The sequence below is a fragment of the Macrobrachium nipponense genome, chromosome 2, assembly GCF_015104395.2.
Source record: "Macrobrachium nipponense isolate FS-2020 chromosome 2, ASM1510439v2, whole genome shotgun sequence".
Lineage (NCBI taxonomy): Eukaryota > Metazoa > Arthropoda > Malacostraca > Decapoda > Palaemonidae > Macrobrachium > Macrobrachium nipponense.
This window is the reverse complement of record NC_087201.1, coordinates 47677236-47703153: the sequence shown is the minus strand read 5'-3', so window position 1 is coordinate 47703153 and position 25918 is coordinate 47677236. Positions and strand designations below refer to the sequence as shown.

The 25918-nt window shown below is 43.2% G+C and overlaps 1 protein-coding gene and 1 long non-coding RNA gene across 2 annotated transcripts in view; one reads left to right on the top strand and one right to left on the bottom strand.

Moving 5' to 3' along the window:
- The window catches only part of LOC135220558 (target of rapamycin complex 2 subunit MAPKAP1-like), a 290454-nt gene that overhangs the window by 129761 nt on the left and 134775 nt on the right, over positions 1 to 25918 (top strand). The gene's annotated exons all lie outside the window — the stretch shown is intronic.
- The window catches only part of LOC135221420 (uncharacterized), a 28977-nt gene continuing 16355 nt past the window's right edge, over positions 13297 to 25918 (bottom strand). Inside the window, exon 3 of the long non-coding RNA XR_010315939.1 lies at positions 13297 to 13743. This is a non-coding gene — a long non-coding RNA (uncharacterized LOC135221420). The remainder of the gene's footprint in view (positions 13744 to 25918) is intronic.

Genomic DNA, 25918 nt, shown 5'->3' with positions numbered 1-25918 from the left:
TCACCTTAGGTGATCGTTGACTGACTGAGAGATGTTCAGAATCACTTCCAGATCTTCAATGATATTTCAGTTTTCCGGCAGGAAAAACTGGAGAGGTCTGAATTGCAGTCTCTTCAGGAAACAAAACTTCTCCAGCAAGGAAATGGGTCCCCAGCAGAATCATCCCATTCCCTCACTGAGCATGTTTCCTTCCCCAATAAGGCTGTGCTTTGCCTAAGCAGGTGTGCATTATTCTAGTGCTATGCCGCGGTAGACTCGTACAGAATTCTGTTACAGTGTGGTAAACCAACTGAAAAGGTCTAAGAGATATCTCTGTTGAAAAAATTCTCGCAAAGCGAAGGCGATGTTCATTCATGCATGCGAGAATTCCCCTCAACCTGAGGCTAAAGTCCGTGATTGTAGGGCAGAGATACGGTTAGTCAGTCAATCCCGCAGGAGAGAGTGATGTAACCGACCGCGCATGACAGAGAACCAGCTGGAACTGAGCTGCTCTGCAGCGACAGCAGCCTACGTTTGCCGTCTCGCACTATTCCACCTGAGTTGCCAGCTATTCCATTCTACGAAGGAATAGGTTTATCATCATCATCGAGCACAAAGAAAATCTCAAGCAGGTATATTTAAACGAAACAGATTTCGCTAAATACAGAAGCTGAGTTGGTGTTGTCGCAACAATACCTTAAATATCTAAAAAGGGAAACCGGAAACTCCCGGAAGGTTGCAGGGATTACCGATTAAATGCAATTAGAATAATAGTCCTCTCGGTTGCCATCCGTAGGGATAACCACGGTATGCGTATATAACTTGAACCACACAAATATGACGCGAAGGTAAAATACGTAGAGCATTGTAGTCACTTGGACAGCTACCTCCCTACTACATTCTTTCCTCGACAAGGAAGAGAGGGAATGGAGATCGACTGTCTTCGTTCTCTTAGCTAAGAGAACGAATTAGCATTAGTCGAAGGAGAGCCTCAAGTTAGAACCAAGAACCGAAGAGGACAGCTCAGCTTCTTATGTTATCGGACAGAAGACTTCATGGATGTAGTCTATAAGTCTGTTTCCCCTAAGAGCCTCAGCGAGGTAGTGACCTATGAATGAGGGTCCTTCTGAATCTTGTCAATGAGAGCTTACCCGCTTACGCGATATGTTATTGGAATCTTTGTCAATGTGAACTAACCCATTTTACGTGACAAGAGTTTTTATATTCGTCAATGGGGGCTTACCCCCTTACCTGACAAAACGTTCAGTATCTTGTCAATGGGGGGAACCCCCTCATATGACAGAAAGTAATAGAGTAATTTGAACATATAGACTTCCCGATTCCCGTAGAAATCGAGGAAGGAGCCTTATTCCTGCTCGAAGACTGGGCTTACGGCAGGTAGGACCCGAAGGTTCCCCTTCAGCAGCGCAGTCCTGAACGCAAAAGAGGCGTTTTATGACCCCAAAAACTGCATAAGTTTACTAGAGTCTCCTTCTAGACGCCAGCTCATCAGAACCAACCTGACTACCTTATTCATGCAGGTTGGATAGTTTTTCGAGAGAAAGAGAGTCAGGGCTCCAAAACACCAATCTAGGAGTTAAGTCTCCTTCGTCCTGAAAAGCCCTTTCAGATGGTGATGCAGATCTGAAAGTGTCTAGGAAACCTTAGCAGAGGACAGGAGAGACCTCCTCGGTGCGTCAACCAGGCTGGCAAAGTCGCCTTGGGCAGAGGAGGGAGCTCTCAGTACGACGTCCTCCCCTGTCTCATACCAAATACGTACCTGCCTTGCCGTTAAGTCTTGACGGAGGCAGGGCAAACGAGGTCTTGCCTTGTGCTTCTCGACTCCATCCAGTCATGGACCTTCCTTAAAACGCCCTCTTGGTCTAAAGAGAAGTCGTCATCTTCACGAATCCCGGAGTCTTGCTGGCTTTTGAAGAAGAAAACTGAAGAGGAGGAGAGCAAGGAGCCGAGGGTTGGAATTTATCTCCAAACGAAGCACAGAGTAAGCGGACCAAGACTTGATAGTCAGAAGACGCTGACGTTGAAGGTGGTTCTTCGTTTGCTTCCTCCGATGAGCTGCTCACTTCTCCCTCTTCCGCAGGAGCGGCAGATGAGACCCCCGAAGAAAGAGGTATCAGTCCTTTTGGGCCAATTTTCAATAAGTAGCGCTGCTGAGAAGACAAGGTCAAAGTACAAGGTGCGTCTTCCAAAACAGTGTCAGCAGGTTCAGGAACAGATGCGCAAACTTCATGAATAGTGTCTCGATGGGAGTCCCGACGAACGCCCGAGCGTCGGCGAGCGTCCAGCAAAGCGTCACGCTGGGCGTCCTGACGAGCGTAGCGTCCAGAAAAGCGTCATGCTGAGCGTCCTGACGAGCGTCCAGAAAAGCTGACGCTGGGCGTCCTGACGAGCAATCCAGAAAGCGTCACAACTGGGCGTCCAGACGAGCGTCCAGAAAAAGCGTCACGCTGGGCGTCCCAGAACGAAGTCCAGAAAACGCGTCACGCTGAGCGTCCCTGACGAGCATCCAGAAAAGCGTCACGGACTGGGGCGTCTCCTGACGAGCAGCTCGTGACGAAGCTGCATGCAAAGCGTCCAGCTTAGCGCTTGAGAAATGTCCAGCTTAGCTGCCGAATAAGCGTCATGTTTGGCTGCAGACGGAGCGTCCCTCAGGGACGAACGAGGGGCGTCTTGGCGAGCTGCTTGACTAAGCAAAGCCGCTTGCACGGGGTCCAGCTTAGCAGCTTGAACAACATCCTGCTTCGCAGAAGAGCGAACGTCACGTTCCACAAATGGAGCGTCACGAAGAGAGGAGAGGGGAGTGTCTTGGGAGCAGGAAAACAATCCTTGCTACGAGTGTACCGACGTTCCTTTCTCTCGACAGAAGAACGTTTGGGGAGACTGTCTGGACCTCTTGATAGGCAGTCTATCATCCTTCCTCCGACGAAGCGGCTCTGCCTCTCTCTCGGCAAGCAACGAAGCAAGTTGTTGCTGCATTGAAAGGATGATCTTCTTTGTCGGAGAAGACTCCTTCTCAGAGGAGGGGCTGATCCTGTGAGAAGACGAGGGGCGAGGGGATGCCTTCTTCCTTCTCACAGGGACCACAACAGTTCTATTCCTGGAGCAACTGGGGCGCTCAAAAGCGTCATCATCGGATGACATCCTGGTCTTCTTTTGCGGAGGAAAGGCAGCAAAACTCTCCGGAGATGACCACAAAGCAGCAGAAGAGAAAGGACGTGAAGCGTCCTCCTCTCTGAGACCAAAGACGACAGCCGCCTGTACGACATCTCGTATCTTTGTTCTCTTCTGTGGTGGAAAGTCGTCAAAATGTTCAGGCGACGATTGCAACGCATGACGAGAGAGAGAGGACGTGAAGCGTCCTCTTCTATAAGCTTCTGTTTAGAGGGCGCGAGTCCTTCCGAGAGCTACAACCCCTGCACAGGGAGGACGCCTCGGAGGACGAGAAGCAATCCTTTTAGGATTCGTGCACGTGCACGATTTTTCACAGCCTGGGAAGCATCTTCAGGTCCTGCCGAAGGGACGCCAGATCGGTGGGGAGTCCCCGTAACCCTCCTTCGGCTTTCGACTTGCCCATTCCCTGATTCCTGGGAGTCCGCAGAGGTCCAGGCCTAGAGGCATTATAGGGCCGATCTGACACCCCTCCACAACACTAGGGACACTAACAACCTCACTACTCACAACACTGATTGGAGAGAGCACTTTAGATTCCAAGATACGGAGGGAATCCACAATAACAGAAAGGGCATTACCTCTCGCAGACACGACCTCAAGGCCCGCAGGCCATACCACCGAGTTAGGCAAAATAAAGTCTACAGGAGTTTAGTAGGTTCATTACCCTGACTTCTGTTTACTGATGCAGTCTTGGAGGAAGACCTCCTGATTCTATCACGCTCTAATTTGCGTACATACGAATCATACGTCTTCCCTTCAGAATCAGTCAAACATCACTCTTAAATTGATCTTTCAATAAAGAAACATAAAAGTATATTAATACTCATTTCTATATATACACTAATAATTTAAATAATATTAATAAATTAAGAAAAAAGTGGAAACACTTCACGTTAATCTTCTCTTCCAATTTTAGTATATGTACTGCCGAAGCAAGTACTACATCTCATGCATACCCAGTGAGGATCTACCGAAGGTTTCGGTAGCCTCACCTTACTCCTTGCAGACAACAAACTCTGAAACTAGCCGAACTAGATTCAGACATCTTATGCAAAGAACCATCAAATTCAAATCAATTTATGATAGCGTATGCCTAGCCAACAATCCAAGGTCAATAAACCAAAGACAATTAGGATACTTATGCGGCAATGAAGTTTCAAAATCCTAAGACGGAGGTACTGAAAACAGGTGTTGACAGTACCAGCGACAGAGAAAATCTGAATAGAAAATGGGAATGGTTCCTGATACCCACCTCCCAAGCGGCGGGAAATGGGGTTACTAAACCACCCCTGGCCGACCACTGCTTGTGTCGTAAGTTTTGAAATTCTGTCGGACTTCGGAGAATACAGCTATATATATATCTGACAGGTAAGTTTCATGAACAAAATGACTTTTAAATGATAAAATAAGATTTTATGTATAGTACTTACCAAGTAGTTACATAGCTATAGTTTTCTAAAACTGTCGGCAGCTAGAATTTTGAATTTCGCGGAAGCGCTAATTTGTTTTGGTCAGGTGATACCCCCCCCCCCCCACCCGCCCACACTATCGGGGGAGTGAGGAACCAACACCATTCGAAAATCAGTTGTTTATGCCCTATATCCATGTGAGAGGAAGAGGGTGGGCTTTGATCATGTAAACTACTTGGTAAGTATACATAAAATCTTATTTTATCAGAAAAAAGTCATTTTTATATATGTGTAAGTGTTTACATAATAAAAATATGGAATGTTAGCCATATATATAAAAGACTAAAACTAAAGAGGTCAACCAGATTGCTTGCAGGAATGTGATCAGACTAGAGACGCTAAAGATGACGTATACAATAAAAGTAGGCTAAGATAACATGCCGTCACCTGTAGTCATTCAATTGTTTATAAACTTTAGTCCAGGCTTCCTGCTTGAGACAAACACCGTGACCTATAGCTCAAGCGGCCTACGTGATTAGTAACTATGTCATCCGATTGTATGTTCGTATGTAACTATGTCATTGTACGTATGTTCATATGTTCGAGCTACTGTCTGTTCCTTTATGACTGGTAACGGAGATGGTAGTAGAAGCAGAATAGAGTTAGCTATCGTCATTAGAAGACCTGTACCTCTTTACCTAAGCTTTATCATGTAGAGAGAATAGAATTAGCCATCATCATTGGCAGAAGCGATCAAGCTATCGTCATTAGAAGACTTGTACAATCATACCTGATCTTCACCATGTAAATTCAGAGAATATAAGTATTTTTGTACTTCGTGGTTTCTAATAGATCCTCACCTCATCATCGAATCATCATGAGTTTAACACATCGTCGTCTAACCCAAAGAAGATAAATATACCGACTTCGTAAGTGATCTACAAACCCCAAGACACTCCCATGAATATGGAAGTGCAATACCAACCGACTTAGCATAAGATTATCGCAAGTCTAACATTACCTCATAGGGCGCCTTATTATACAAGGCAACAGCCCTAAAAGTGGTGGCAGCGGACCAGAAGAACTCTACAACTTCTCCGAAGAAAAACCAGAATAATGAAGTATCATATAAGAACTCTTCAACGACGACGAAAGCAACAGATTCTTCAAGCAACTTAGTATCATCATTTAGTGAATAACTTCAAGAAACAAACCCGACGTGTCCTTTTTCCTACGGCAACGCAAGCTTCGTCTCTCATTAGAATCATTCAAGAAAACATTGTTATTGAGCGTTTCCGGCACTTCAAGAAACAAACCGAACGCGTCTGCAGCATCGGATCTTAAAGGGCTCGAATCATCGAAACAACGAGCACGGGGGAAACTCAAGCCAAAAAACCAGGTCATCCGCTAAATAGAGAAGGAGGACCAAGGCCATGTGTCGTTATCGGAACACCGTGACTTCCCACAAAAGCAAGCTAAGTACAATTTTTTATTCATTTGGAGTAACTTTGAGTGTTTCCTTTACAGGTCGAATTTCGTTATTCCTGTGGCTGAAGTTACGAGACATTCTTAATTTTACTTTTTTACAGAAATTATCTACATAATTGAGATTTCGCTACTGCGAGTTTTTATCTTTGAGTGTCTGTTTCCAGAAGTTCTACTGAAATATCATAAGTAGTTACATAGCTGAATCCCTCATAGTAGGAGGTGGGATCCATGAATATGCTCATAACTTTTTAAAATCTAATAAATACAAATATATATTTAGAGCTAGCATCCATGCAGATGCTTGTTGGTTCCTTACCTGTTAAGAGAGCTGAACAGTTAAATACTGCCTCTGGAAGTTGCTCATCTTAACTCATAGGAACATGGCGGTATAGCCATGGCTCGTCCTCTAAACAGTGGGACCCATGCAGCTAAGGAATGTCCGTGGCTAGCATGGTCAACTAAAGGATGCCCCTGCCCAGGGCACAGTACCAAATAACCAAATGTTACCAGAGTAAAAAACATATCGCCTTAACCATAACCATAAAATTCATACCCCTACACTTGACTGAAGGGTACTCCTAGTACAACCATAGTACCTCAGGCTCCTGTAAAAAAACTCAACAACCTCGTTCAAGGCGAGAGATAGGCTAGGAAAGTATGACTTCCTACACACCCTTACCCAATGCTGTGCCCGCTGCTAAATACGGACCCAAGGTACTACAATTTTCATATACTGTTCCAATATCAAGCAAGTAATGCGAGGCGAACACTAATTTACATTTCCAATACGTTGCTTGATTAATAGAGTCCAACGAGAGATTGTGTTTAAACGAGAGAAAGGTTGCCACTGCTCTTACCTCGTGAGCTTTCACTTTAAGTTTATTAAGGTCAGTTTCTTTCCCTTGTGAATGAGCATCTACAATCACGCTACATAAGAAGAACGCAGGGCCAGCTTTTTAGGCATCGGGCGCACTGGATTTCTTACCCAACACCATAAACGATCAGACGGGCCCCAAACTTTCTGTCCTTTGTAAATAACATTTCAGAGCTCTGACCGGACAGAGCAACCTCTCTTCTTCTTCCAGTCCTACCAAGTCCGTGAGGTTATTGATACTGAACGAACGAGGCCACGGTTTGGACGGGATCTCGTTTTTTGCCAAAAACCCCAAGGTTAATGCGCAAACCGCATTACCCTGTGCAAAGCCTATTCTCTTGTCCATGGCATTTATTTCACTCACTCTTTTAGCTGTAGACAGGGCTACTAGGAATAAGGTCTTTCTCGTCAAATCTCTCAACGATGCTCTTTGCAACGGCTCACACGGAGTTTCCGACAACTACTCAAGTACCACATCTAGGTTCCAAGATATCTTCGAACCTTTGGGTTTTTTGATATCAAAGGACTTAATGAGATCTGCAAGATCTCATTCGACGACACTTCCAATCCTCTGTGCTTGAAAACAGATCACAACATTGCCTTATAGCCTTTGATAGTCACAGTAGACAGATTTCTATCTGTCCTCAAATATAAAAGAAAATCTGCTATTTCTGTTATAGTTGTTTTAGAAGTCGAAACATTATGCTTTTTACACCAGGCTCTAAACACAGCCCACTTTGCCTGATAGACTTTACTTGAAGATTCCCTTCTGCACTGCGCAATAGCTCTCGCCGCTTGTCTTGAAAACCCCTTCGCTCGTAAGAGTTGTCGGATAGTCTGTAAGCGGTTAGAGACAGAATGGATAGTCCTTGATGGAACCTCAAGAAGTGAGGTTGTCTGAGTAGATCTGTTCTCTCAGGAAGTACCCTTGGCCAATCCACTAGAAGATCTAAAAGATCTGGAAACCATTCCTGTGCTGGCCAGAATGGAGCAATGAGTCATTGAAACGTGATGCGTTTCAAATTTGTTGATGACTTCTCTCACCATCTTGAATGGAGGAAAAGCGTACAAGTCTTTGTTCGACCAGTCCAAAAGCATCGCATCTGTCGACCATGCTTTTGGGTCCGGGGCTGGTGAACAGTAAAGGGGGAGAGGATGGTTTCTTGCTGTGGCAAACAGATCCAACATAGGTTTCCCCCAGTTTCCACACTTCAAGGCATACCACTGGGTTCATCATCCATTCCGTGTGAAGTACTTACCTCCTGTGGCTCAGATCGTCCGCGAGAACATTGAGTTTCCCCTGAACGAACCTCGGAATTAATGTGGTTTGATTCCAATTCGCCCATACCAACAGGCTCCTTGCAGTCTCACAAAGAGAAAACGAGTGTGTCCCTCCTTGTTTCTTTATGTAGGAGAGCGTTGTCATGCTGTCCGAGTGTATCGCCACTACATACTTTGTTGCGAACTTCATCCGCGAACTTCAGCCATCCTCAGTGGATGGCGGTCAGTTCCTTCCAATTTATATGCCACTGTTTTTCTTCTGCATTCCAAACTCCTGATACTTCTTTTTCTCCCAGAATCGCTCCCCAACCTTGATCTGATGCGTCTGAAAAGAACACTAGGTTGGGGCTCTGCGGGAGGAGGGATCTCCCTTCCGCAAGTCTGTCTCTTAACTTCCGCCATTGCAGGTCCTCTTTTATTTCCTGTGTGATAGGGAACACAAAAGAGTCCGGAAACTTCTCTGTTCCAAATCGCTCTGAAGAAGAACTGTAGGTTCTTCATATGCAGTCTCCCTTCTCCCTAGTGTCACGAACTGTTCTATTGAGGACAGAGTACCTATAAGCCTCATCCATTCCTTTGCAGAGCATTCCTGGAGAACTAAAAATTTCGCTACCTTCTGCAGGCACGACTCGATTCTTTGTGGGGATGGAAAAGCCCGAAAACTCACTGAGTTGATCCTCATCCCCAAATAGACTAATTCCTGACTGGGGAGTAATTGCAACTTTTGTCTGTTTATTAACAGTCCTAGATCCTGAGCTAAAGTCAGGGTTTTCTGAAGGTCCTCCGTGCACCTCTCCTTTTTTTGTGACCGGAGAAGCCAATCGTCCTAGTAAAGGGATATCCTTATCCCGACTAGATGTAACCATTTCGCAATGGGAGCTAGCACTCCGGTAAGCACTTGTGGTGCGGTCGAAAGCCTGAAACACAGTGCTCTAAACTGGTATGTTTTGTCCCTGAAGACAAAACATAGAAACCTCTTGAGTTTGGTGTATTGGGATGTGAAAATATGCATCCTCCATATCGATGGAGATCATCCAATCCCCTTGACGGATTGATGAAAGGACAGACTGATTCGTCTCTATCTTGAACTTTTTCTTTTGCACATAAAGGTTCAGAGTGCTTACGTCCAATAAGGGTCTCAATTCCCCCGATGACTTGGGAACAACGAACAGACGATTGTAAAACCCTGGTGTTAGTGGTGCCTCTCCTAATTCTATTGCTTTCTTTTACAAGAGAGACGAAACCTTTTCCGAAAGGGCGATGAACTTCTTTGAATTTTCTGAGTAAGCTGTCAAAGCTATCGGAGAGCCTGATAACATTGGCTTTCTCTTGAACGGAATATCGTATCCTTCTCTTAAAACCTTTACAATCCAAGGTTCCGACCCTCTTTCTTCCCAAAACTGATGGAGCCTCGCTCCTACTGGCGCACAAAGGAATGATACACTACTTCTTGGTCGAGGGGTTGGTTGAGGATTTTTTAATAGATTTAAGGGTGAAACGTGTTCTGCCTCTTGATCTTGGGAAATATCATCTACCGAATCCCCTGCCCCGAAAAGGTTGTCCTCAGCTGGCTGGTGAGGGGCGTATACGTACTAGGGATATTTTCTCTAGTCCGTTTAGTGGAATGCGAGAGATCCTGTGTTGCTTTCTTCTGCAATTCGGAGGCAACTAACACTAGTCTCTTCTGGAAACAGGTGCTTCTTATCCAAGGGCGAATATAACAAGGCAGACTTTTGGGTACGAGATACTCCCTTGGATATAAAAGAACACCATAGTTCTCTCTTCTTTAGGATACCTAACATAAAGAGAGCGCCTAGTTCCGCGGAACCGTCTCTAATCCCCTTATCTAAACAGGATATCACTCCCGAAATGTCTGTAAAAGCTTCCTCACTCAACATTGAATAGTTCTTCAGTTTACGACCCAAGGCTCCTACTGTCCAGTCTAGGAAACTAAAAACTTCGAATACCTTAAAGATATTCTTAATGAGGTGGTCTAATTCTGACGCCATAAACATTAACTTGGCTGAGTTGAAAGCCGATCTTCTCGCCGAGTCAATAAGCGCGGAGAAGTCTCCCTGGGCGGAGGCAGACACACCCAAAGAGAGAGCTTCTCTGGTTTCGTAACACAAGTGTCTCCTAGTTGAAAGACGAGAAGGAGGGAAGTAGAAGTTGACCTTGCCCTGATCCCTCTTATCCTCAAGCCAAAGGTTAATTTCCTTTAAACGCTTTTCGAGCCGAAAAAGACAGTATTAGTTTCGGTAATTTCCTGGAGTCTTCCTGGTTGTCCCTCATGTAAGAAGACACTGGAGACGTGGGGGTTACTGGCGAGAATGAATCTGAAAAATTGTCTACAAAGTAAAAAAGCAAGGCTTTGTAGGCAGTGAGAGAAGACTCTATCCTCCTCTTCTCCTTTCTCTTCTTCTTCGGCTGAAAAAATAGGTGATAAGGTCTCTACAGGTTGGATGGGGGTGCCGCAGATTGAATAAAGCCCAAAATGCTGTCTAACTTATTCTGGATGGCTGACAGAGAATGATCGGGGGCAGCCAGCACCTGAAGTCCTGTTGGTAGCCCCGAAGCTGAAATTGATGACATAGGCTGTCCGAGCGCTTCAGATTGGCCCCTCTGTGCACTTGGTTGCATACATACCTGTGGAAGCTTGGGGACTAGTGGACGCTCGGGTGCTCGTGGATTCCCCGGCACTAGTGGACGCTCGGTTGCAACTGTATTCCTGGGCGCCAATGGACGGTCGGGAGCCAAAAGTTGTTCTAGCGTCGCCGCGAAAGTTCCGGGCACCAAAGGCTGCTCTGGCAAGCGGGCAAACTGTGGTGCCAATGGGCGCTTGGGAGTCACCGGGTTCTCATGCTCCGAACGCTGAAGATGTCTCCCAGGAGTCTCAGGCTCCGAAATTCTACTCTTCCCCGTACTCTTCACCTCTGAACATCTGCTAGAGGAAGACTTTCTCGACGACAAATTCGTCTTGGAGGAGGTAATCCTCTCACTACGACGTCCCTCTCCTGCCGTATCCCGAGAGAATCTCTCTGGAGAGTCCCAAAAACTACACGAAGGCTGTTCCTTCCGTAAAGGGCTAGCCTTTTTACAGGGGACTGGAGAGGGAGACAACTTACGAGCCCTCCTTTTCAGTGGACGGGACTCGTCATGGAATCGCCACTGGCGCCTGGGAGAGGACTCCCCGGAGCTGGAAGCACTAGACGACAGCGGTCCTCCTTTAGAGACGCCTTTCCAATGGCGCTCTGTTGCGATCTGGGTTTTTGTCAAAAGAATCGCCTGAGGGTGCGACTGCTAGTGGGCAGACCCCACTAACCTCCCTTGGGCTACCAGTATGTGTCCTCCCAGGTTCTGGGGAGTTTGACAGGGACCTTTGCCTAGGAGAATCAGTATGCCGAACAGCCACCTCCTCCACCACACTTACACTTGCACTCACTTCACCACTTACCTTGTCCATATGAGTTTTCACGGACGCTCCTAATTTCTCCATTGCTTGGAGCATGTTTGAAAATTTCTGATCGACTCTTGCCTCTAAATTGGTCACAGCATCGGGTACGGGTGTGAGAGAGCCAAGATTAGGACTGGGAATGACAGGTGGAGGGGAAGGTTCAGAAAGAGACAAATTATCATTAGACAATTCCTGACTCATTAAGTTTTTTGCTTTAGCTCTAGAAGCTGCTTTTCTCTTTTTATCTCTCTCTAACTTGTTCGTGTAACCAATCAAGATCTTCCAATTTCTTTGATCCCAATTAATACACTCCCCACAAGTTTGATCTGGTGTACAAGTCTGTTCCTTACAACCTGTCCAAATTGAATGTGGATCATTACCCACTTTAGTGATCCTAGTATTGCAGCCTTTACTACAATACCTAATCCCAGATGAACTAGTGTCTGACATTATGTAGACCAATTCAAAACTAGTGAATTTTGGTGCAAAACTATTTTAAAACTATTATCAATTCCTAAATAGCTATCACCGAAAACAAAACTTCCAATATTCAGAGTACTTCACCAAATAACTCCAACAAAGAGTGACAGCAAAGTAATCCAAAAATTCTGCTGCTACTGAAGCTGTGTTAACAGTACCAGCCAGCAGAAACAACTGATTTTCGGACGGTGTCGTTCCTCACTCCCCCGATAGTGGGCGGGGGGGGGGGGGGGGTATCACCTGACTAAAACAAACCAGTGCTTCCGTGAATTTCAAAAATTCTAGCTGCCGACGGTTTTAGAAACTACGTATAGCTATGTAACTACTTGGTAAGTTGCATACATAAAAATTAGGGGTTCAAAAGGCTTTAGTGGTAAAATTTATTACACAACCCTATGGCAAAGACACGAAATCACTCAGTCTCAACATATGGCATGAATGATTATTTCTATTGTATGAGATTTATATGAGTTTCATTGGGTTCATTGGAAAGTGCTTTTCAAGAGCTTTTAAACGATGATAAATTTATTAAAATTTATATTTAAAAATTTGGAACAGTAGAGTAAAAAAGCGAACCCTGGTAAAATGCTTATCTGGATATCTTTACTTAAAACACTGCAGCGCTGTATTTTCTACACACTTAATTATATGCTTTAAAAGGGATTTTCAAGAGCTTTCCAATAAGCCTATATTTAAAATCGGTGGAAAATTAAGGACGACAGAGTGAAAAAAGCGTCTGCAAGACTATGCTTTAATAGCTTAATTCAGCATCTCCAATCAGCGCCAATACATCTCCAATACACGTATGTCCATTCCATGTTTATAGTTCCATGAACTCACCTATTCACGGGTTTCTCTGTTGAAACTATCAATAAATTTTGGCAATGTGCGTACTTTTCCATCAATAAATATTCACTAATAGTGTACTACATATTTTTATGTGATATTCATGACTAAATACATTTTTATGATACAAAAATGATTTACTAATTTTCAAATATTAATATAGATTAATACTGTATTAAGTTCAATAAGATTAAATATTAAATAATAAAAATAATAATTATCTCTTTCTCTCTCTCACTATTTTGGCTCAGACCAACCATAAAAGAATTCTTTGAGATTGGTTTGTCCTTTTTATGGATCCAGGGGATGGGGGTGTAACTCCTTGACAATGAAAAGTGGTTACACTATCAAAATAAAGGCTAATGAAAGGGACATGACAAAAGATGTAGGCCATCAACAAAAACCACAATAAAAGATTGAATTGCTCAATAAACCCAAAAAAGTATCTGAAAACAATACAGTTTGAGCTAATATAATCTAACCAGGATGCTCAAAATAAGTTATTTGGTGTCCCATAACATATCCAATATTTACTAAATCAAAATATACACAAAGGTAAAGATAACATACCGTGCCATCAAATTTGGCATACTCCAAAAAGGGGTTATTGGATCCCTGAGGAAACTGTTGCACGAGGCGAGAAAGTAAGGAACTAACAGTCCTAGGATTCTCTTGATCAACGGGATTACTACTAGAATTAATCACAGCTTTGCGAGAAAACATCTCATTCAACTCCGCTTCTGCAAGAAAAAATATATGTTCATTTGAATAATTCTTACCACAAAAAACATCAAGCAATCACATTTACACCTCTATCCCAAAAACCCTAAACTACAAAACATACTAAAAAGTTGGCTTCCCCAATTTTACTTTTTCCTCCTTCACAACAATTGTCCCTGATGGTAATTCAAAATGTCACAATCATGTGGCCCTATACCCTATTTATTCTATCTGCCTATATTTTATCTAAACACAATAGGCAGTCCTCATTTATCGGCAATCCAGTTTTATGGGGCTTTCCTAGCACCAAAATGTGTTGATTTCTAGTTATTGGTGCTGATAACAGAGTAATGGCACTGAGACATGTAACATAAGTGCTATTAACCAGTTATTGGTGACTGTCTGTAGTACAAATAGAAAATGAATTAAAAATAGAATAAAAATGATATTGTTATGATACAATAAAGTTTGTTCATACTTACCTGGCAGATATATATATAGCTGTATTCTCCGAAGTCCGACAGAATTTCAAAACTTACGACACACGCAGTGGGAGTCAGGTGGTTAGTAACCATTCCTGCCGCTGGGAGGCGGGTATCAGGAACCATTCCCATTTTCTATTCAGATTTTCTAGTGCCACTGTCTCCTGAGGGGAGGTGGGTGGGCACTTTGATTATATATATCTGCCAGGTAAGTATGAACAAACTTTATTGTATCATAACAATATCATTTTTGTTCATGAAGCTTACCAGTCAGATATATATATATATATAGCTGAGTCCCACCTTTGGAGGTAGGGAGAGACAGAATAGGATTTTAGGAAACATATACATGCAGATGATTGACATCTTGGTTCCTTACCTGTTAGCATAGCTGACTTCGTGATTACTGTCACCCAAGTCTGCTTCTGCTTTACTAGTCTCCAGCAAGGTAGTGACCTATGTAGCTGGTGAGTTCTAGATGATCTGTCAATGGGGGCGTGACCACAATGTGACTAGACCATTTGACCATACTATCAGGGCAACGAAGCAATTGAATGAATGAATAATTAATAATTATCTGGCGTCGTGACTACCAGGATCATTGACGCCGAATGAAGCCATTTGGACAACCAATTTGGGAAAAATCCACACACAATCATAAAAACTCTTAAAATTCCGCATCAGTTATTGTACTATAGCTAGCGCAAAGATGCTACTTACGCATTACACCACAAAGCTAAATTATTATTATTATTATAAAATAGTTTAACCAGGCCACTGAGCTGACCTTCAGCTCCCATGGGGCTGGCCCAAAGGATTAGATAAAATGCAAGGTCAAGGCCAAAAGCCACGAGCTTGGACCAAACAGGTCTTATAGGATAATAAATAATTAATTAAGATTAAATAAAAAATTGCACAGAGGCAAAGGCTTTCATACTAGAACACAAACAGGCAATAAATACATTTATTCACGTTTCCATACATTCATTCTAAAAACCCAAAGCTAAAAACTACACATACATGAAAGCGAAATACCTAAATTTCGTTAAAAACCCCAACTTCTTTTAAAAATTCAACAACACACTCATAATCATGCTGCGCTTCTTCACCCAATATCTTTGTCAAACTGTAACTACCATCTCTGTCTCTTTTGTCTTTAAAGTGCTGCTCTCTCAGTTCCCGATGACTAGGACATTCAACTAGCAAATGCTTAATAGTCACCGGGACGAGACAGTCATCACAGTAAGGTTGGTATTCACCACTCATGAGATACCCATGTGTCAATCTTATATGTCCTATACGGAGGCGGCATATCGTTACTTCCCATTTCCTAGGCATAGATTCATATTTCCAAGGGTGTGTACGTGTGGCAAACTCTTTCATTTTATTTGGTCCTGCTTCGTTCCATTGCTGTTCCCATAATCTTGCAATGAACTTTGATATACTAGGAAAAAAGTCTCTATATGGTACAGCAATTGGTCTTGGTATCATATTGGTTGCTGCTGATTTAGCTAGTTGGTCTGCTTTTTCATTTCCATATATATTTACATGCGCTGGGACCCAGCAAAAAGATATAGTAATCCCTCTACGCTGATGTAGAAATACCCACTGTGAGATTTTCAATGTAATTGGATGATCAGTATTAAAAATTTCAAGTGCCTGTAATGCACTTTTGGAATCACAAAAGATGGTGATATTGTGGAATTCTGGAGGGTTGCAATATGTTCCAATGCTGTTAAAATTCCATACAGTTCCGCTGTGAAGTTCGATGCTACGATGGGTAGTGCTCCTCTGCGACTAAAAACATCACTAAAAACTCCATATCCGACTCCATCATCAGTTTTGGAGCCATCAGTAAAAACAAATGTAGAGCCTGAGTGCTCTGCAGCATGTTCTAAAAATAATACTCTGATTTTTTCTGTATCTGATTTTTCTCTTTTAATACCTTTAAAATATTTACAAAATTTAATTACAGGTAATTTCCATGCTGGGGTAATTGGTAAATTAACTGGACATACAGGATTTCTTGACATATTCATTTTTTCCAAGATCTTTTTCACTCTAAAACTAAAAGGCTTAGGAAACCTTGGATGATTTTCATAAAAGTTGTTGAAAGAATTTCTATTTGCTGCTTCAAAGGCTTTAGAGTTGGGGTTTCTCTGAACCCTAAACCAGTATCTGATAATTGATGATTGGCGATATAGCTCTAGTGGGATTTCTCCCGCATCAATTAATAAACTTAAGATGGGAGAAGATCGAAAGGCACCTGTTTGCCAAGCGTATACCGGTATGATGTACTGAATCTAAGATAGCAAGACGATAGATGAAGCAGAAGAATATATTTCACATCCATAAAGTAATTTTGAAATAATAAGTGATTTGTGTAGCTTTATAACTGTCTGCCTGTCTGCACCCCAGTTGGTATTAGATAATACTTTCAAAATACTTAAAGCTTCAAGGCACTTGGTTTTAATGTGTTTCAGATGGAAAGCCAATTGAGTTTTTTGTCGAATATGAGGCCTAAGAAGCGTACCTCTTCAACACAGGGTATTCTATGGTTGTACAGATAAAGGTCTGGGTCGGGGTGTACTCCCCGAAGGTGGCAAAAATGCATAACAGTGGTCTTACTGGCCGATATTTTAAATCCTTGTTGTTCAGCCCAGTTTACTATCTTATTATTGTCAATTGTAATTTCCTTTCTGCAACTGACATTCGTGATGCAGCAACAGATATTGAAAGATCGTCTACGAATAGGGTACTCAATACATCCTTGGGTATAACAGACGCGACTCCATTTATTGCTAACGCAAAAAGTGTGACACTAAGCACACTCCCTTGTGGGACACCCTCTTCTTGGCATCTTCTATCTGATATGTGCTGCCCACTTTAACTTGAAAATATCTACGTTTCAAGAATGCTTTAATGAATAGGGGCAATTTTCCTCGTAGACCACAGGTATGAATTGTCTTAAGAATGCCATGCCTCCAAGCAGTATCATAAGCTTTCTCAATATCAAAAAAAATAGTTATATGGTGCTGCTTGGAGGCAAATGCTTCACATATGGAGGTTTCCAGCTGCAGTAGGACATCTACTGCCGAGTGCATCTTTCTAAATCCACATTGTGAGGGTGAGAAAATACCATTACTCTCTAAATACCAGACAAATCTTGTATTCACCATTTTTCCATCAACTTGCATAAACAGCAAGTTAGTGCTATTGGTCGATAACTAGCCACTGAAAAAGGGTCTTTACCTGGTTTAACAAAAGGTAATACAAAAGCCAATTCCCATATGACTGGGTAGCTACTTTCATGCCATAATCTGTTAATTATACTTATTATAAATAGTTTTGTATTTTTTGAAATATGCCTAAACATTTGATAGGAATTTCATCCCGCGACCAGGGGCAGTGTTAGTGCTGCTGGCCAGGGCAGCATCAAATTCCCTTTCTGTAAAGGGTAAAAATTATATGGCTCTATCTTATCTGTGGAAAAGTCTAATCACAGTTGTTCTTCTCTTCTTCTATATTGATATCCAGGGGAACTGTCAGATTTTTTTGAAACTTGGGCAAAATGATCGGCGAGTTTATCACTTACATCTTTTGCATCGGTGATGAGGTTGTCATTAACTTTAAGTACTGGGGGAGGACTAGGAGTAAATTTCCCAGCAATCTTTTTTTATTTTCTTCCATATACTGCAGATAGGTGTTCGGTAATGGACGATACAAATGACTCCATGACTGCCTTCTAGCAGTTTTCATTGCCTTTCGAAAAACGTGCTCTATTCTGTTAGTATATTATCATGTTTGCTATAGTTCGGTGTCTACGATAACGTGTAAGTGATGTTCTTGTGACTCGGTGTAACAGTGCGAGCTCTTCACACCACCACGGGACTGGGCGTCGCCTGAAAAGACCTGTAGTTTTTGGTATAGAATGTATACCTGCTGTATGGAATGTCCCATTTAATAAATCGATTGCATCATCTGCCGTTGGGAAGTCATTTGCGTCACTTTCTATTTCGCTTAGTTCTTGAAATTTGTTCCAATCTGCTTTTTCAACATTCCACCGTGGAGATCTTTGAACTGGTGGGTCATCATTGGAATTTATTATTATGGGAGCATGGTCACTGCTTTGCCAGTCATCATTCGTCTTCCATCTGAAATGCATCTGCAATTGGAACTAGATATTGTAAGGTCTAAGCATGAGACTGTACCTGTCTGGATATGGTAATGAGTGGGTTCTCCAGTGTTTAAAAGTCCTAAATCTTCATTTTCTATTATGGAAGCTATAATATTCCCTTTTTGATTTGATGTCACATCTCCCCATAAAGGATGTCTGCCATTGAAGTCTCCCATGAGAAGAAATGGTCGTGGAAGCTGATGAAGTAAATCAATTAGTTCTTCTCGAGTGATGGGATTGTTTGGTGGAAGATAAAGGGAACAGAGTGTGTATTTTCGTCTTAGGTGAATTTGAACCGCAACAGCCTGTAAAGGAGTATTTAGTGGGATTGGAAATGAGGAAGGTCCCTGCGAACATAAATAAGGCAACCTCCATGTCTTCACTTCCAAATTATATTGTGTTCTATATGATATATACTCTCAGGGCAAGGTGTGTGGACATCAAGCATTGTTTCTTGTAAACATACAGCAATAGGGGAGTATTTATAGAGTAACACTTTAAGTTCCTCATATTTTGCACGAAGTCCCTGACAATTCCACTGTAAAATTGAAGAGAAGGTGTCTAGGTTTTGGAGGGTAGTCCTCTATTCAAGGTCATTTTTGAATGCTTAGTGGATGGGAAACTTTGCTTGTAAATTTTTGATGACGATTGTTTTCTTCGCCAGTTTGCTCATTAATTTTGGTTTTTGTCTTTTGTTGGAGTTAATGGAGGAGAGGATGAGGGTGTTCTTACCCTCTTCATTTGTTTTTTCCCTCTAATTCCATTAAATCAGGCAGAGATTCTGCCTGAGATAATGCAGAAGGTGGAGTAGAGGGAGGTTTGAGGGAGATATCCAGTTTGTTATATGGAACGTTTATTTTATCCGTCTTTGCCGATTGTGCTCTAACCTTACTAGGCTGAGCACTTGGCCCAGTATGTGGGCCACAGGAGTAGAAGCATCCTTTATTGAGGATGAAGAAGATCAGCAGATTGGAGTGGAGCCCTAGTGGTGGAATGTTTGAACCACAGGGGCTGAGGCATCCTTCATTGAGGATGAGGAAGGAGTAATGGATTGAAGTGGAGCCCTTGTGGTAGTAAGGGCTTTAGAATAACTCTTGGCTCTTCCCAAGAGTCGTCTTGCATGTCCAATACTGATGTGCTCTGTATATGCTTTATTAACTGCTGCTGTTTCAACTTTAAATTCTTCACATATTTTATCAACTGATTTGTGCTCTAGCTGACAATTAATGCATTTAGGTATATCTGAGCATGGGCCATGTTCTAGGCAGAGCAATTATTACACATCTTTATTATTTTTACAAACTTTAGATGGATGACCAAATTTAAAACAATTAAAACACTGTAATGCTTTTGGTTGAAAAGGTCTAACTCGCACTCTTTTATTTTCTATTACTATATGAGATGGTACATTACTGTCTTCAAAAGTAAAAATCATCATGTTGCCATTTGGGACCTTTTTCACTTTCCATACAGTTGGTGGACACATATCTAAAATTTCTTCTTCAGTAAACTCGTACAAGTCTCTATCAAAAACAACACCTCTTCCATAGCTAAAATTTAGGTGAGGACTAATTTTCTCTATTATATCGTTGTTATCAACTTTCATCATTGTTAGCATCTGTGACTGAGTTTTAGATTTTGCATGAATAAGTACAGAGCTCTTACCAAATCTAGTAATGTCACCACTCATTTGCCACCTATTTTTGCTGAAGGTACCTACTAAACTTGTAATAGTTGAAGTTCTCCTCCTTGGCTTTAACTACCAGCCATTTAGGAGGGGTTGGGGTACTCTTATTTTGTCAACGTTGCTACTATTGGAGTTGATTGGATTCCATTCTGCAGGTTTATAAATGTCTAAGTTTCTTGGGGCTTTATCCGTCAAGGCTCCTTTAACTAATGAGTTACATACATTCAAGGTATCAATACTACAGGTTGCTTTAAAAGCATCTTCATGTTTATCAAATGTTACCCAAGCTTCCCATTTTCCTTCTGTGTCAAGAAAGTTCATACGAATCTCTGCTATATTGCCAAACATGGTTTTCAAAAGATGTCGAGATATCCTCATAGTTACACTGAAGTGGAATATTTTTCATATGTATAACTTTCAAATGCGTCACTCTACTATTATTGGCATCTGGGGGGTTCAAAGAATGGTCTTTGTTTGAGCCAGAAGTCGTCAACGGTGCCAGTGAGTCCATTTCCCAGGGGATGTGGGTTCATAGTCCGGATCCATATTTCGTTTACTAAAAAAAAAATAAAACTCTTACTACTTGGTTATATCAAGAAAGTATCGTGAGTCACTCAGGTATTCACATTCTCCACCAATGGCACTAGTGAGAGTTGACTCCCAATGGTCCACCCCATACCCTACCCATACAGGATAGCACCAATACGTTTGTGGTGGCCCAGGTATAAGCCAATCCGCCTGCTGGGAGCTCTGATTCCACTAATGGGAATCAACTCCCCACCACAAACGTATTGGTGGGCTTCCGGACAAAAGCCAGGAGTCCCACCCCCAGAAAACCAGCTCCCCCTGGATTCCGATGAGCCAGTCCCTGGAGATGGTTCCGCCCTCAAGATAGCAATGGGAAAATCCCATTACTTACTCTCAGGTCCAAACCATATCAGGTGGTGACTCAACCACCACAACTCCCACTATTAGCTTCAAATGCAAACCCTTCCTAACCAACGATCCCTTCTCAGACTCACCTTAGTAGTTAAATTAGACGAAAGTGGAAATGTCCACACCATTTATTGCCAAAAGTTTGTAGGCGTTCCGTCAGGATCCGGCCTTCACAGGAGTGAAGGCAGGATCCCTTACCCCCTCACCACGTGAAGGAACCTACTCGAGGGGGGGCAACGAAGCAAAACCACCACCTGACCTAGCCTAACAAAAGTTAATTCCCACATAACTTAGGCTAAAGGAAGGGAACACCGAGTTGCTACGCCAAAAGGTGGCACTCAAAATGTCACTGAGTGCCATGTTCTTTTGGAAGGCTACCGAGGTAGATATAGCCTTCACTTCCTGAGCATTCACTTTTAACAGCTTCATGTCACTGTCTTCACAAGATGAATGCGCTTCCTTAATGGTGTCCCTCAAGAAGAATGCCAGAGCATTCTTAGACATCGGTAAGTCGGGTTTCCTGACCGAACACCACAAGTTGTTAGAAGGACCTCAACATTCCTTCGTTTTCCGCAAATAGAATTTGAGAGCCCTGACAGGGCACAGGACTCTCTCTGGCTCCCGTCCAATGATTTCGGCCATACCCTTAATCTCAAAGCTCTTGGGCCAAGGGTTGGACGGATTCTTGTTCTTAGCCAGAAACGTCGGGCTCAATGAACAAACGGCATTATGCCCCTTAAAGCCAACATGCTTGCTAATAGCTTGAATTTCGCTAACTCTCTTCGCCGTCGCCAGAGCAGTTAGGAAGACAGCCTTTCTGGTAATGTCCCTTAGTGACGCAGCATGAAGAGGTTCAAAACGACCCATACTGGACATCAGGAACTTAAGGACTACGTCCAAGTTCCATGACGGCAACTTAGGTTGAGGGATCTTCGTGGTCTCGAAGGATCTTAAGAGATCGTGAAGATCTTTGTTGTTTGCCAAGTCCATGCCTTTGTGTCTAAAGACTATAGACAGCACACTTCTGTAGCCTTTGATCGTTGGGACTGCAAGCTTCAAGTCATTCCTCAGGTAAAGTAGGAAGTCCGCAATTTGGTTCACAGAGGTCGTGGTAGAGGAAATGCCCTTCTTTCTGCACCAACTCCTGAAAGCGGCCAACTTCAAATGGTACACTGCAAGAGAGGAAGCTCTCCTTGCATTGGCAATAGCTCTTGCCACAGGTCTTGAAAAGCCTCTCGCTCTGGCCAACTTTTGGATAGTCTGAACGCAGTCAGACTCAGAGCAGGGAGGTTTTTGTGGTACCTCTCGAAGTGGGGCTGTCTGAGTAGATCTACCCTTGACGGAAGCGTCCTCGGGAAGTCTACTACGAAGGACATGACCTCTGTGAACCATTCTTTTGCAAGCCAGAACGGGGCGATCAGCGTCATTCTCGTCCCTTTTGACGTTGCAAATTTTCTCATAACTTCTCCCAGGATCTTGAACGGGGGAAAGGCATACAGGTCCATCCCTGTCCAGTCCCAGGAAGGGCATCTATCGCTACCACCGCTCCTGGATCGAGCACCGGGGAGCAGTACAGCCGGGAAGTCTCTTTGTCCTCGACGTCGCAAAGATGTCTACGAGAGGACGTCCCCATAACCCCCACAGCTCTTGGCACACCTCCTGGTGAAGAATCCATTCGGTCAGCAGCAGCTGACCTTGCCGACTGAGGAGATCTGCACGGACGTTCTCTATGCCTGCGACGACGAACCTCGTAAGGATCGTTACGTCCCGTGCTTTTGCCCACAACAAGATCTCTCTCGCTAGATTGAACAGGGACCGAGAGTGTATTCCTCCCTGTTTCTTGATGTAGGCCAGAGCTGTGGTGTTGTCCGAGTTGATCTGGACTATTTGAGGTGAGACCTTGTCTTGGAAGAATTGGAGCGCCAAATAGATGGCCGCTAGCTCTTTGAGGTCGGGGCTCTGAAGCTTGAGGGAAAATCCCTCCGACAGCTTTACAGGATCGAGCCACCACCTTAGGTGATCCTTTACCTCTCTCGAGATCTTCAAAACCGTATCGAGATTTTCCTTGTCCTTCCAGTTCTCATCAGGAAAAACTGGAGAGGTCTGAGGTGTAGTCTCCCCAAGGAAAGAAACTTCTCCAGCGAGGAAATGGTCCCCAGCAGACTCATCCATTCCCTCACCGAGCATGATTCTTTCCTTAGGAAGGCTGACAATTTGTCCAAGCCTTGCTGCTGACGTACCTGGGACGGAAAAGCTCGAAAAGCCACTGAATCCATCTGAATCCCCAGATACACGATGGACTGTGTTGGGATCAGATGTGACTTTTCGAAATTCACCAGAAGTCCCAGGGTCTCCGCCAAAGTTAAAGTTGAGTGAAGGTCCTTCAGACACCGTGCTTTCGAAAAGGCTCGAATGAGCCAGTCGTCTAGAAAAAATAATTTTGGCCGAGGCAAATGCCAACCTCCAAGACAAGTCAATCAGGCACAAGAAGTCCCTTTGGGAGAAGATAGCAACTCCCAGAGAAGGAGCTTCTCTGGTAGCATAAGGGTGTTATCTCTTGCTTGAAGGCCATGAAGGAAGGGTGCAGAAGGTTGCCTTGCCCTACTCTCGTCTGAGAACCAACAATCAAACTCTCTTAAGGCTTTCCTGGATGATGAGGACAGAACCACCTCTGGAGGTCTGGAACTCTCAACAGGCTAGTTCCTCATGAACGCAAATGCAGAAGCCAGGTCATCAGGAGAGAAAAACGTAGGAAAAGCAGCCAAAAAATATCTGAGGAGACTGTTGTAAGATCAGGTGTCTGATCCAAAACCTCATCTGAAGAAATTGGCAAATGATATGCAGCGGTAGGGTCCTGTGATACCACAGGAGTCCTTTGAAGACCGCCCAAGATTACATCCAGGCAACTCTGCATGGGATCCGGTGAAGAATCAGGTAATACAGGCAGTCCCTGGTCACTGGCAATCTACTTTTATGGTGCTTGTGTAGCACCAAAAATCTGCTATTTTCAGCACCAAAATGCACCAATTTCATGTTATCAGCACCGATAATAGAGTATTGGTACTAATACATACCTAACAGAGGTGGCAATAACCAGTTATCGGCGCCAAAGTAGTTATGGGTGCCATTATGTGCCGAAAATCGCTGATTTTTGGTTATCTGTGATTTTTGCTTATCACAAGCTATCGGAATGGAATCTCTACCAATAACTGTTGACTGCCTATAGTGTTAGGTAATTCTGGGCGCTCAGCGGGCTCCGGGATCACAAGTGGTGGCAGGCATTCAGTGGGCACTGGGTGTTCGGTGGACGCCTGGTGCCCAGGGGAGGCTGGATGGTCAAGGGGCAATGGGCTTGGTGCCACGCCCTGTCATATGGTGGGTGCTGCGAATACGTACTGGGAAAGGAGCCAACCGCTTGAACACATTCTTACATGAAGATGATGGGTGCTCAGGAGATGCAACTGGTACATAATCTTCTGTTGGGCAATCTGGAGGAAGGTGCTCCAGGCTTACCAAAAAGCTACAGATGGATGTGGACTATCTCAGGCTCCCTGAGATGCTTACAAGGAGGTGGAGAAGAGCAGTCAGCAACTACAACGAGTCTCTTTAAAGGACGAGACGTCTCATGGAAATACCTCGGCGCTTCTTGTCCAGGGTGGAATCAGGAAAACTGGATGACAACTCATGCACTTTTTATGGATGCCTTTTCAGTGGCTGTCCGCCAAGTCCTGGAGGCAGACAACAAGCTCGGCCGAGAGAAGCCTACCCGAGGCAAAACTCCGCCAACCCCCCTTGGGTTTCCAGTATGCCTTCTCCCAGATGCATGGGAGCCTTAGTGACCTTTGCCTAGGAGTGTTGGCAAAAACAGACTATACATTTGTCACAATTCAGGTCAATTGAACAAGTCTGTCCTCTACAATCACTGCATATTGTGAGGGAATCAAAAGAGGCTTTTGTTAGCCTAGTCTTGCAGCCCTTGCTCAAATAACGAATACTAGAGCTACTACTGTCAGACATGTTGCCAAGCATGTCATGATTGTAATTCAAACCTAAAATAACGAAGACAAGAGTCAAATAAATCTGCCCAAACCAAAGCTAGGCTAACCCTATCCAAGCTGAAAATCACGCCACAGGATGGAGACAATGTGTAACCAGCCAGCGACCAAAATCAAAACAAATAAAAATAAGCAGTTCTAACAAAATCTAGCTAAATGAAAATAGCGCGCATTCTAACAATATTAATGAGTACGTCACCGAATGGAAACAGAGCAATCAGCTGGTGACCAAATCCAAACCAAAGCTGCAAGGAACAAAGCAATGTTCACTCGTTGAGCGGCAGAAGTGAATTGAGCTTGTCAGCAGCGTTGTACCTATCCATACCCATCAACTACATACACTCAAACAATAATGCATTACCGAGATTTTAAATTCTAAAAGCTGCCATGTTTAGGGTAGACTGTATAGCTTATGTAATTACTTGGTAAGTTACTTATATAAAAACTCTTTACTACAGTGAACTGATACTTTCTGTATGTAGCCATTTGAGAAGGCATGTTTTATGATGCAATGTCTATCATTCATTAAAAATCTAAACTTCACAATGACATGTAATGACATGTGCATTCCCACTAACATCAGGAAAGCTTGCAAAATTCACCAGCGTTTGCCCATCCACACACTTTCTACCAAACACTATTCAACTGATGATGTATCCATATTATTATTATCATTATATAAAAATAGTTTAACCAGACCACTGAGCTGACTTTCAGCTCTCATAGGGCTGACCCAAAGGATTAGAAAAAATGCCAGGTCTAGGCCAAAGGCCAGGAACTGTGACCAAATAGGTAATGCAGTATAATAAATAATAAATTAAAATTAAATAAAAGACTGCACATTCCAATAAGTCAGGA